The following is a 13,490-nucleotide window of genomic DNA, read 5'->3' as shown; positions in this document are numbered from 1 at the left end:
GCCAATGACATAATAGATAGGTGATGTCTACCGAGACACTAGTGATCAGGGCAAAATAATAATTATGTTTGTAATGTTTAATTGTAACAATTACCTTCATTTTTGTTTAAAATGTAGATTTTTTTTCGCTGGTTAAGTGTAGTAGTACCAAGAAATTTAGTAGTAATGTAGTAAATACCAAGAAGTTTTAAATATACATTATATATATACAAAAAACCTTTTATTTTAAATAAAATTTATAAAATTAAGAACCCTGTGCTCAAAAAGTATCGATAATTTTATCGACTAATTTATCGACCTTTTTTCACACTATTATCGATTTCCGGTAGGATAACTAACAACACTATGCTTCATTATTACCAATTTAACGAAAAAAATAGAGCTCAACCACAAAGTTGGTACTTGAAGTATAGCAAAACCTTGAACCCGGAGCTCGACTGTGTCTATGGAGTGACACCTCTTTACTTATATACTCTTTGTCAAAGCCATTCACTCGTTTTGTTCTCAGCTTGCGGCAGTGAATATTTTTGTGTTTTGTGCATTTCGTTTGATCTTTTGGTTTTCTTTCACGACTTTCGCTACGTTTAAAAACAACAGCACAACAACAACACACAACGACGTTTTTTACATATTAGTTGACAATGCTCGAAGAGGAAGGAACGCCATCCGAGTTTATTATTGTAATTGTGTCTTAGGTAGACGAACAGTAGGTTGCTGTTGCCATTAATGTCCGTAATATGGTATCTAGGCTGGGCAAGACATCAAGAAAATCTGATACCACCTGCACAATTTTTTGATAACGTTCTAATAATTTATGATGATGAATAAATAAATGTTAAAATAATTAACCATTTTTTATTTAACTATCCCTTTATTATTGACAAATGAAAAATAACAAACACATAGATTCAATTGTAATAAACATGCTTTATCATTGAACCGTAGGTGTCCAAAATCGTGTAATTGTACTTTAAATAACACAAGTACTGAGTGAATATAACGATTTGAGGTTATTTTTTTACTAAACAAAGTCATCTTGTAACTTTTTTCTCCCATGAAGGATTTATGCAAAATGTTCTGTATTTGATAAAGGACTATAGTTTCTATAGAATAACACTAAAATCATCAATGTAACGTTCAGGCCCAACTTTCTATGGACGTTCGCCCGCCTCCTTTATTGATATTATTACATATATAAAAATGAAGACATATATCCTAACACTGGGCGAATTGTGAGTGAGTACGTTTAGTGCTAAAAACATTATCCTTTCTTCCCTTCTTAAAATGTACTATATTGTAATCTGAGGAAGTATGCTTTCTTATAACTGTATGCTAAATGTAAAGTTTTCTGACTGATAATACCTCCGATGTTGTGTAAAGGCTAGTAGTCGAATATTGGCGTTATTTAAAAAAAAATAACCTTCAAAAGTGCTCGTTATGTTCTCTCCAACACAATTTAATGACTTTTCGAAGCAGCACTCCATGCTGTAATACAATATATAATGACTGTAAATCTGTTTCGGCAGCCTTTGGCAAGCCACATGCCTGAGAGTTTTAAAAATCCACATAGTTCATAATAAAATGAATTCACAGTCATATATAATTATGTAAAAGTCCGTGGTTGACAAAGAATATAATAATAAACGTATTATAGTGATTGAATTACAGCTCTTAAAAAAAAGAAAAAAGCATATAGTTAATAGTACAAAGTGCCATCTATCGCAAGAATGGGAAACAAAGAGATGGGGAATGACACGAACTTTTTGACGCACGGCCTGGTCTGGTATGTCAAGAGATGGCGCATAAAACAATGCGATAATCAAAATAAAATCTTTCAGACTAAATAACTGGGTGTAAAAGTATTGTTTAATAAAAATTCGTTTTTTTTCTCTCAATAATAAATTTTACAATGACATTTAATTTTTGCTTATGGCAATATATTGTATTTAGCACTAGTGACATCTAGCAATAGTCTGTGAAACTTTATGACCCTAGATGACGTACAATGTGCAACTTTCGAACTTGAAACCACGGAATAGTGACATTCGCTAGAAGCGGAATTTGAATAGTATCGGCCGCTGAGAGCCGAGAGTCCGCAGCGAGCACTAGTAACAGAAACGTGTACGGCGAAGTGCGGTCGACTCGTCGATACGCAGCTGTCTTGCCGCGTTTGTCAAATTTAAGTTTTTCTCGAAACGCGTGTGTAAACAAACAAATTGTCTTATTACTTTTCGTATTGAAAATGAAGTGAAACAAACGTTTGTTTATTTAGCGTGTCGAATAGTGGAGCTGGAGCCTTCGATATAGTAACCGTTTCTCGCAATGACAAGGGAGAGCATTCAGTTACCTTTTGAGAAATCGGAGGCATTAAAAATGTTTCTTATGGTCTAATTGATGCTTTTATAACGTATAAGTGTATTAATTGAGTATAAGTACTACTGTGTTTCGTTTTGTGACACTTGGGAGCATATTTTCGTTGCTGAAGCGTCGTTAGTCGCAACACGTTAAAATGAGTGTTTTGAGTGCTTTAACCAAGTCTGACTTCAAAACTGCCAGTGATGGACTACTGGAGCTCTCTGAAGAGCATATCCGTAGCATCATGCGGACGGAGCCCATCACGGACATCTACCACGTCGAGCAGACACCGTTCGCAAGGTAAGTTTGAGTAACGTGTAGAACTTTTGTCAATTTTAGGTAAACATACTAAATATTAAATTATTATAAACTAAATTCTTACTTCTGTCTCTAATAGCTCTTCTGAATGAAGTTTTTAATTATAGTAGTCGTTTGCTTATGGCCTTTATCTGATAAATCTAATTTTTTTATTTGATTTGTTTCAATTTGTAGATTTATTTTAAGGGTACATACATTAATAAACACTCAAAAAATTAAAATACCTCCGTAGACTATGACACAATTCATGGCCAACGCTGATAGAACATAATCTGTCGCCTATCAGTGTGTGTGTGTTAGCACTTCACACATAAACATGATAGATATGTGATTGTTTTAAGTATAATTTACAATGTCATTGTGAAATAAACTCGCCATAATGTTTATCTCTGCATTCCTGATAAAAATGACTGATGAGTGCTGACTACCTTGATAATACGAGATAACACCTATATTTGCCACAGTCTAAAGACTTGGTGAAATACTTGAAGCGTGTAATATATACAAAATCGAGATGCTATAATTTTTTATAATTGAAAAAACTTAATCTTAGTAATAATACGTAATTTGGTATAATCCAGTTTGATTATAATTTTAAATTACATATTAGCAGTTTAAAATTCTTGTATTATTGTAACATTTAAAAATAAATCTGTTTTCTTGAAAATTTGATATTGTAACTTTGTGTTTTGCTATATTTACTAGTATCTGTCATAATTATATATAATTTTTACTTACTAGGGAAAAAATATTTCAAAAGTAGTAAGTAAAAGTAATTTCTTTCAAGATTTATCTGCCAGTTTTTTTTTTTTTTTTTTTTTTTTTTTAAATTTGATGTTTTAGGTATTGATAATTCTAAACTACTTCTATTTTGTATAGTAGTTTACATAGCTCTACTTGTGTAGTAAAAATCTATCAACATTCAACATTTAATAATTTATATTGTTGTCTCACTTAATAAACAAATAAAATAAAATTGATTATCTTTTATATGCTATCTTTTTATAATTTGTTTTTTTATCGATTATTTTTTTAATAGATGCTTAGTAAGATAATTACTTGAAGATATGTTTTGTTGTTATTTTTCATTATATTTACTGGCCTTTATTTTTATGACATTGTTTTTTTTTCCTTCTTATATATTTGTACATCAGTAACATTAATGAATTTATTTTTTAATTTCGTCTTATGTTATATTTTGTATATTAAAAAATTTTCTGCTCCTGTGAAGAGTGATGTAAGTCGAGTTATTATCAGAGAAAAAAATAACGAACGTTTTGGTCTAATTCACATTCTTCTATCTGCTAAAGTATGATAATTTTTGATTCTAAGATGATATATAGCTGTGTGGCTATGGAATTAAAGAATATAGCCACCCCCTCTCTTCCCGTGGGTGTCATATGAGGCGACTAAGGGATAACACAGTTCCACTATCACCTTGGAACTTATAAGGCTGACCGATGGCGGGATAGCCATCCAACTGCTGACTTTGAAATACACAGGCCGAAGACGGGCAGCAACGTCTTCGGTGCGACAAAGCCAGGCACTGGGGTCACCAACCCGCCTGCCCAGCATGGTGACTATGGGCAACACACATGAGTACACGCCATTTTTGGCGTGAGCTTGTGGAAGCTTATGTCCAGCTGTGGACTGCAATAGGCTGTAGTGATGATGAGTGATGAAGATGATATAACTTAAGAATATTCATGATAATAAATATTTGTCAAGTTATAGCCCTTTGTCAATGAATTACTGAAAGTATTTGACACTATTTTTTGTGCTTTGATTTCATTGCGATTCTATTGAATTTAGCAATTAATTTTCAGTACATTTTTTGTAGAGATATCTAGAGTTATATCCTTTTGAACCTAAAACTTTCGTAATCTGTAAAAAATCTAGTTAATTAAGCAAATTTATAGGTGTAGTGATTTAACCGTATAAGTATCACTTGCTACAATGCTTAATAATAGTGAAAAAAAAAAATACATAAATTAAATATTTACAAAAAAAAAACTTAAATTGTATATTGAAAGAGGATGTTTTATAAGATACACCAATTTAAACTAGCCCACTTAGCTTACGAACAAGAACCTTGTTTTTGCTCTCTTGTAAAATGATGATTTTGGACTTAGCTTACGAACAAGAACCTTGTTTTTGCTCTCTTGTAAAATGATGATTTTGGACTTGTATCAATTTTCACAACAGGCACAGAATTATTTATTACATTCAAATATAGGTTATTGTGTATGATACGCAAAAGTATGCCGGTATTCGCCGTGTGTGTGTGACGCGTACTTGACGGAGACATGTCTAACTACTTTTCCCCTCAATGCTGAACTTACGATGCGGTATATAAATCTATATACCCGTACTAATATAATAAGCTACGTATGAACAGCGTCGGACATCGTATGTCGTTTCGTAGGCTGGGTCACGAAATAAATCGCTAAGTATCGCGAAAGAGCTAAAAAAAATATACAAGGAACTGATATTCAGAAGAGGGCTAACTTTCGCGCCGCTTTTATCCGCTCTTCCCCCTAGCACGGCCGATTTTGTTACGAAAAGTTTACCAAATATTGCTCTATAGTCTATAACCGTGAACTTAGGATAGGACATTATTTGTGAAAAGTATGTTCGCTGAACAAGTTTTAATGTTTGTAAGTGATACGGCACATAATTTACGTAATTATTGCTTGTGTTCGTTCGTACGCGGATATTTTGTTTAACAGATATTGAAATATTCTTTAAAAAAATCGTTTGTCATATTATATTAATATAATGTTTGAATGAAATTTAGTTTATTATTTTACATTTAACGAATAATAATTTAAGGAAACGATTAATTCAAAATCTGCTTAACAATTATAACACTTTGATGAATATTTACGTAATTAGTTGACTTTTTTGCGAAGTTTTAAGACTTTTTTTGTCCTGGAACTTTATATGAATTATTTTAAGATTATAGACGAAGCCGTTTATCGTAAACATTAAAAAAATGCTTGTATAGATATATTTTTACACACATATATACAATATAATAGTGAGATATATTTCTAGTTGATAAGTTACCGTGTAGTGTGAGTGTTTATTTCCAATGGACTTGTTTGAACCTACAACAATGTATGATTAATCAGCGTTAGTCTGATTATATACGTATTTCTCGATTGCTCCTAGTGCGACGCTAAGGTCAGATGCCAATGACTTTATGCAATCGATTTTAAACGAACAAATAATTAAAGGAAACGTTTTCTTCTTATTATATTTTAAAGATGTTTTTAATATTATAGGATGTTTCGTGAATCATTGGTAAAGAAGTTGTTATTTGCGTGCGTGACTGCAGAGAAGAACTAGATTTATTACATTATTATGTACACACCGGAATTTGATTTCTTTAGATGTAAAGTAAAATTATTCGTTTAGTTAACTATTCTACAAAATAAATACATATAATAAAACTTAAAGAAAAAAAATAAATACTATTAATAATTAAATTATTATTGTTTTTATGACGTTAATTATCTTTAGAAGTAACTGTAAGTGTGAATTAAAATCTTACTGAAGTTGATAAGTCGATAGAATCGTCGAGGCTTCTGAACGAGAGTGCTAATACACTGAGGTTTTAATTGAATCTGGTTGATTTATACGAATACTTTTGTACGAAGCGAAAGTGAAACCGAATGATAAATCTTGAAATAGAGCCGTTGCTCGATTATATCGAATAATCGATTGTAGATCTATCCAATAGGAAACAATAATATCCAGTTTCTAGAACTGTTCTGCTTGATGCCAATAAATGTGGCTTTCCTTTATTAATATAATAATAATAAAGTATTTATTTACATAAATAAATAAATAAATTAGTATTTAATACTTATTTTGCACATTAATAACATTAAAAATATAAAAATAATCTTATCACTAATAATATTTTTTTAGGGATTCTCCCATTTATATGGGAACTGTTGATACCATGACACAGACCAAGGTACACGAAGCAAAAAAAAATCTACCAATATTGCTAAGACCCAAAACGATACAAATATTTACCATATTTTTCACTCTAAGATTCTTATCGTGATTATGGGTCTTGCAACAGTGCCAAAATATCGGCACATTTATAATTCTATTGTTAGTGATCATTAACGTTTCATAATTATAATAAAATACTAGTTAAACGTATAATGTTTATTTTACTGAAATATATTTTTAAAAGGATTAAATTTACAGGTTAATAACATTATCAGACAACTCGATAACGATCCAGTGCGTTGTATTTTTAATCGATATTTTGATAAACGTTTTTGGTAAATTAGACTTGGATGTTACTTAGGTTTTATTGTTTACTGTTTTCATCTTAAGTCGATACGTCTGGTTATATTAAATACCTAAATGGTAAATAATTCAAATTATTTACCATTCAAATTATTAGCAACATATAATTTATATTGTTACTAACACATAAAACGTTTTATCACGATATTATCTTTACCTATCTGATGCAATAATTTTTAATATAATAAAAGTTTTTATAGTTTTACTTGCGTGTAACACGCAGATCGTTTTTAAACTTATATATACAACAAATATTAATACTATTATAAGTGTAACAATGTAACCAAATAAGACTTCGTGAAAGTGATTATCAATCTGTTAAGTATATAAAATTATATAAACAAAGGCAACACAAGGTACCAATTAAAACGATTGCGTGGAACTTAATTGATATTTTTATTGTAACATAAATCGTTTGAATCGATGCGAACCTTTGCGAAATTCGACATTGACATGTTTAGAATTAATGGAAGAATTTCTTAAAACCTGATGTCGGTTTATAAGTGTCGATAAGCGTCTTGATGGATCGCCGGATATATTCACGGTATAGCCGGTCGGCACGCAAGGTCGTGAGGTCTGCTGGGAGCAAGGATTAAACTGGGTTGGGGTCCATGGGTAGGATAAAATGGTGAGGCGATGGGCGTAATGAACGAAATTGAAAAAACATAGTTGTTTATAACTCAAACATAGATCATTAATATTACGGAAATATCCCTTTACAGGGAATAATGCTCGTCTACCCTATAAACAAATTATTATTAATTATGTAAAAGGTAAAAACTTATACACACACGGTCGTCTATTATATATACAAATATTACACCCTGACTCAGGCAGGAATCGAACCCGCAACCCGCGGAGCAGAAAGCGGAACCACTACAAACTACGTCAACGAGCTAATAAAAGCTATTGTATTGTTTAAAAAAGTATGACTTGCAACGACCTCAATAAACTAGGTCAGAATCAAGTGCATTATTTTTTTAATCAGTCGAGTATCCAGTAATACCTTTTTTGGCGGGTAGGTGTGAAAAGCGATAACTTCATCTCCGTTTTGAAATAGTATTTTTTATTTAATTAAATAAGTTACAGTGCCCAAAAAGTAAATATTATGTACTGACAGTTCACAATACTTCCCAGCAAATATTATCCTGTGTTAATTTACAACATAACAGGCATCTAATACTTTCGAAACTTTTCTTTTCTTCTGTGGCCCTTTTCGAAATGGAGTCAATAAAAGATTTACTGGCCTCTATGTCTGAGCAATTTAACACGACAATGAGGGACTTCCAACAAGATTTACAAAAGGCGAATTCACCGGTCACTGCGTCCTCTATTGCTACAGACTTCGCTGCTTTTAAAAGCTTCGTCATCACAGCTTTAAATGCTCTCCAACGTCAGGTAGAACTATTTACCTGTGAATTTGACCGACTCGAACTGCGTTCTCGTAGAAAGATGTTGCTGCTTCATGGTGTGCCTGAAGAAAAATCGGAAGACACCTCGGCGCGAGTAACCAGCCTTGTCGCGGAACATCTCGACATTGATCAGTTTTCCACAACCGCTATCAAAACATCTTATCGACTGGGTCGTAGAACTGAAAAGAAACCTCGCCCGATTGTTGTGAAATTCGCAGATGTTCTTGTGCGGAATAGGGTGTGGTTCGCAAAAACCAAGTTCAAAGGTACCGGCATTACGCAGTCCGAGTTCTTGACCAAATCCCGACACAGTGTGTTTATAGCGGCGAGACAGCATTTCGGAGTTGACAAATGCTGGACGCGTGATGGAGTTATTCATGTTATTGCTCCGGATGGATCACGACATAAGATCGAAAGAATGTTGGATCTCGACAACATTATCGCGTCATCGAACACAAAATCGCCAGTTCAAAGTGTTGCAGCCACCAGTAAGACGTCGGACAGTAAGGCCCCACCTCTAAGATCTAAAAGAGTGGCTAAAAAGTAGTTGTTCACTTTTAATTTGAGTAAATTTTTAATTTAATATATAATCATAATTGGGTATTTTTAGAACTCACACTTTATTAGATACTACATATAGCTTATAATGTGTTGATAGTTTTTTATATTCACTTTATATTTCATACAAATAAACAAATCTAGTTGTAGTTACTTTATAACTTTACTTTTATATTTTTTTATTTATTATTGTTGTTCTTTTTGTCCCTGTTTCAATGTGTAAGCGAATGACAAAACCATAACAAAACATTTTTTACCACAGACTATCTTAACATATAGATAATAATAAACTATGTTGTAACAAATTGTTGTTGTGAACGGAAGGCTTTTAAGACTTTGTAAAATATTAATTTTAATCATAATTCGTTTTCGTAGGCTTAGAAGTAAAATCTTTTTTTTTGCCTATTGGTATTTATTAATTGTTTAATTTTAATAATTTAACTCTAGTTAAAAGATAAAAAGTAACTAAAATTATTTCATTTTGCAAATGTTCTCTTGCCTGTTATTATTGTTTTGAATTTTTGTCTTTTATTTTTACGTTTTTTTTTTTTTCTTTCTTTTTATTGTTGCTTATCTACTATTCCATTGTAAGCCTTAGTTGCCGTAATACAACTCCTTCTGTAGCTGGTGAGTATGTGAATTGAGCTTAATAGTATTTGTATTTCTTTTTATTACATAGTATTTTTGTTGTTATAAATATTTTTTTAAATATATATATCGTAACTATATATATTATCTTATTGTATATATATATATATATATATATATATATTTTATTTTTGTAATATCTTTAGATGACTATGATTCATAACAAGGACGATCCATCTGACACCTTTTATTCTATTTCATCTTCTAATGAAACGGATAGCGATGACAGTTTTCTCAGTATACCCTCACTCAGTGATGACTTAGATGCACATTTTTGTGACGCGTCAGGGCATTTTAACCTGGTTCACATCAATGCCCAGAGTATACCCGCTCATTTTCCTGACATGTTGGCCTCCTTTCAAAATAAAAACTTACATGCTATTTTAGTCTCAGAATCCTGGTTGAAACCATGTCTCCCTTCGTCATCATTCTGCTTACCAGGTTTTCACTTGATTCGAAATGACCGTTTAGGACGACCTGGCGGAGGTGTTGCCATTTATTTACGATCTCATATTCCTTTTACTGTTATAGAATTTTCGCAACAACATAATAGTCCTGGAGCAGAATACCTTTTTAACCGACTTCCAAAAAAGGAGGAGGTTCTCAATTCGACTGTATTTTTTTTTTTTTTTTTTTTTTTTTTATGTATGTTACATCAGAACTTTTGACCGGGTGGACCGATTTCGACAAATTATGTTTTAATCGAAAGGTGGTGTGTGCCAATTGGTCCCATTTAAATTTATTTGAGATCTAACAACTACTTTTCGAGTTATATCTAATAATGCGTTTTTACTTGACGCTTTTTTCGTCGACCTACGTTGTATTATACCGCATAACTTTCTACTAGATGTACCGATTTTGATAATTCTTTTTTTGTTGGAAAGATGATATCCCTAGTTTGGTACCATGATAAGGAAACCAGGATCTGATGATGGGATCCCAGAGAAATCGAGGGAAACTCTCGAAAATCCGCAATAACTTTTTACTGGGTATACCGATTTTGATAATTTTTGATTTAATCGAAAGCTGATGTTTATCATGTGGTCACATATAAATTTTATCGAGATCTGATAACTACTTTTTGAGTAATCTTTGATAACGCGTAGTTATTTGACTATTTTTGCGTCGATCTACGTTGTATTACTCGTCGATGTAATTGAAGTCGGTTTTTTTTTCGTTTGCGAGCAAACACAATTATTATTTATTATCGAAGTCCTATTCTTCAACACTAAGCTCCTTCTTGGTGTTTTTTATAATCCTAGCCTCACCATTGACTATTTTATGTCTTTTGAAGATCTTCTTGAAAAGTTTACTCCTTTGTTTTCACACACAATTATTATGGGTGACTTTAATACTTGCCTTCTTAAAAATGACTCTCGAACTTCACGCTTTACATCTATAGTAAAGGCAGCTAATTTGAATATATTGCCATTATCTGCGACTCACGCATTTCCTAACTGCTCACCTTCTCTTCTCGATTTAATTCTTGTCTCTTCTACTACTCATGTCGAAAAATTTGGTCAATGTGTAGCTACTGCCTTTTCCTATCACGACCTTCTCTTCTTATCTTATAAACTAAGACCTCCTAAAGCTAAACGAAAAATTCTTATGAGGCGCAATTTTAGTGGAATTGACTTTGATAGTCTAGCCGAGGATGTATCTAAGATTGACTGGTCCGGAGTGCTTAATGCTTCTTCAATTGATGAGAAGTTAAATTATTTTAATTCCCTTATAACACAACTTTATGACAAGCATGCCCCTATTCGACCAGTGCGATTAAAACATCTACCGGCCCCATGGTTGACTGACGAAGTTAAACGCCTACAAAAGATAAGGAATATAGCCAAAGCTAAATACAGAGTCGATCCCAACGAAACAAATCGTGAGAAGTACAGGAAAGCTCGGAATCGCTGTAACAGGTTGTGTAGGGATGAACATCGACGCTACATCTTTAAGTCTGTCATAGAGGAAGATGACTCAGCCCGAGTTTGGATTTTCCTCAAATCACTAGGAGTTGGCAAGCAGCAACGAGATATTAACTCCCAGAACTTAAATTTAAATTCACTTAATCAGCATTTCTCATCTTCTGTTACATTTGATAACATAACAAAATTAAATACAATTTCTCAAATTTCAGCTTCTCCAACTCGTGATACTCCCTTTTTTCAATTTAGTCAATTCACGAATAGTGATGTTAAGAAGAATATTTTAGCGGTATCATCTAACAGTGTTGGTTCTGATTGCATTAGTCGTCAAATGGTAATTCCTATTATAGATTATTTAGTTCCTATAATAACAAATATTTTCAATTTTTCTATTAGTAGCGGTACATTTCCATCTTATTGGAAAGATGCTATAATCATCCCATTGCCTAAAAAACCCAATTCTACCTCTTTCTCCGATCTTCGCCCTATTTCTATCCTACCGTTCCTTTCTAAAGTTCTCGAGCGCCTTACTTATAATCAATTTAACCTTTTCCTCTGCAGATACAACCTTTTAAACCCATTTCAATCAGGATTCCGCGCAGGCCACAGTACGACTACTGCATTAGTTAAAATCACTGATGATATTCGCATGGCAAAAGATAACCGAAAGCTCACTGTTTTGACATTGCTTGATTTTAGTAATGCTTTCAATAGTGTAGACTTCGACATTTTGCTTGCCATATTGAATTCTCTTAACATATCTCCTATAGCGATTGACTGGTTTCACTCTTACTTGCATGGGCGCCGGCAACGTGTGCGACTTAACGACACTTTTTCTGACTGGGCTAATATCAATGCCGGTGTACCGCAAGGTGGCGTGATGTCTCCACTCCTCTTTTCAATCTTCATAAATGCTATTACTCAATATATTTTTTCTCCCTACCACCTGTATGCTGACGATCTCCAAATTTACTTACACACAAGCTTAACAGACCTACCTAATACGATTAACGCTTTAAATCAGGAACTCGAACGTATCAATGGCTGGAGCAAAGACTTTGGTCTGAAGGTTAACCCATCAAAATCGCAGGCTATAATTATCGGAAGCCAACAGCTTATTTCACGAATTGATTGGCCGAATTTGACACAAATAACTTTTGCCGGTGTGGTAATTCCTTTCAGTGAAAAAGTAAAAAACCTGGGTATAATGTTTGACAAACTTATGTCGTGGGATCCACAGATCTGTGAAGTTAGCAAAAAAATGTTTGCGTCTGTCGGTTCATTAAGAAGGTTGCGTAATTTTCTTCCTACTCCTACTAAAATTGTTCTTGCCCAATCTCTTCTTCATCCTATCCTTGATTACGCTGACACTTGCTATCTAGACCTAAGGGAGGATCAACTAAATAAACTTGAGCGACTCCAAAACCTCTGTATTCGGTTCATATTTGGTCTTCGCAAGTATGACCGTGTCTCTGAGTTCCGTGCGAAGCTCAAATGGCTTCCTATACGTTTGCGCAGGAATACTCATATATTATCTCTCCTATATTCTATATTATTTAATCCCTTCCTTCCTTCTTATTTGAAAGAACGCTTTGAATTTCTCTGTGACTCACACAATAGATCACTTCGTTCTAGTGAAAATCTAACTCTGAAGATCTGTAATCACTCTACTGCCTTCTACAGCAAGTCTTTTAGCATTGAGGCTGCACGACTATGGAATGCTTTGCCATTGCATATTAGACGTGCTACATCACTGGATTCCTTTAAAAAGATGGTTAAAAAACACTACTTAAGACTTTGAAATACTGTCGTCCAGTTCGTCATTAGTCACTGATATTTGTATATATTTATATATTCTTATTTGTTCTACGACTGTTACTTAATAATACTTAGTTATGTATAATATTATGTATGTATGTGTGTGTATATATGTGCTTATGTT

Source organism: Melitaea cinxia, chromosome 5 (genome assembly GCF_905220565.1).
Source record: "Melitaea cinxia chromosome 5, ilMelCinx1.1, whole genome shotgun sequence".
Classification (NCBI taxonomy): Eukaryota; Metazoa; Arthropoda; class Insecta; order Lepidoptera; family Nymphalidae; genus Melitaea; species Melitaea cinxia.
The sequence above is the reverse complement of the archived record's forward strand: the minus strand, read 5'-3'. Positions refer to the sequence as shown.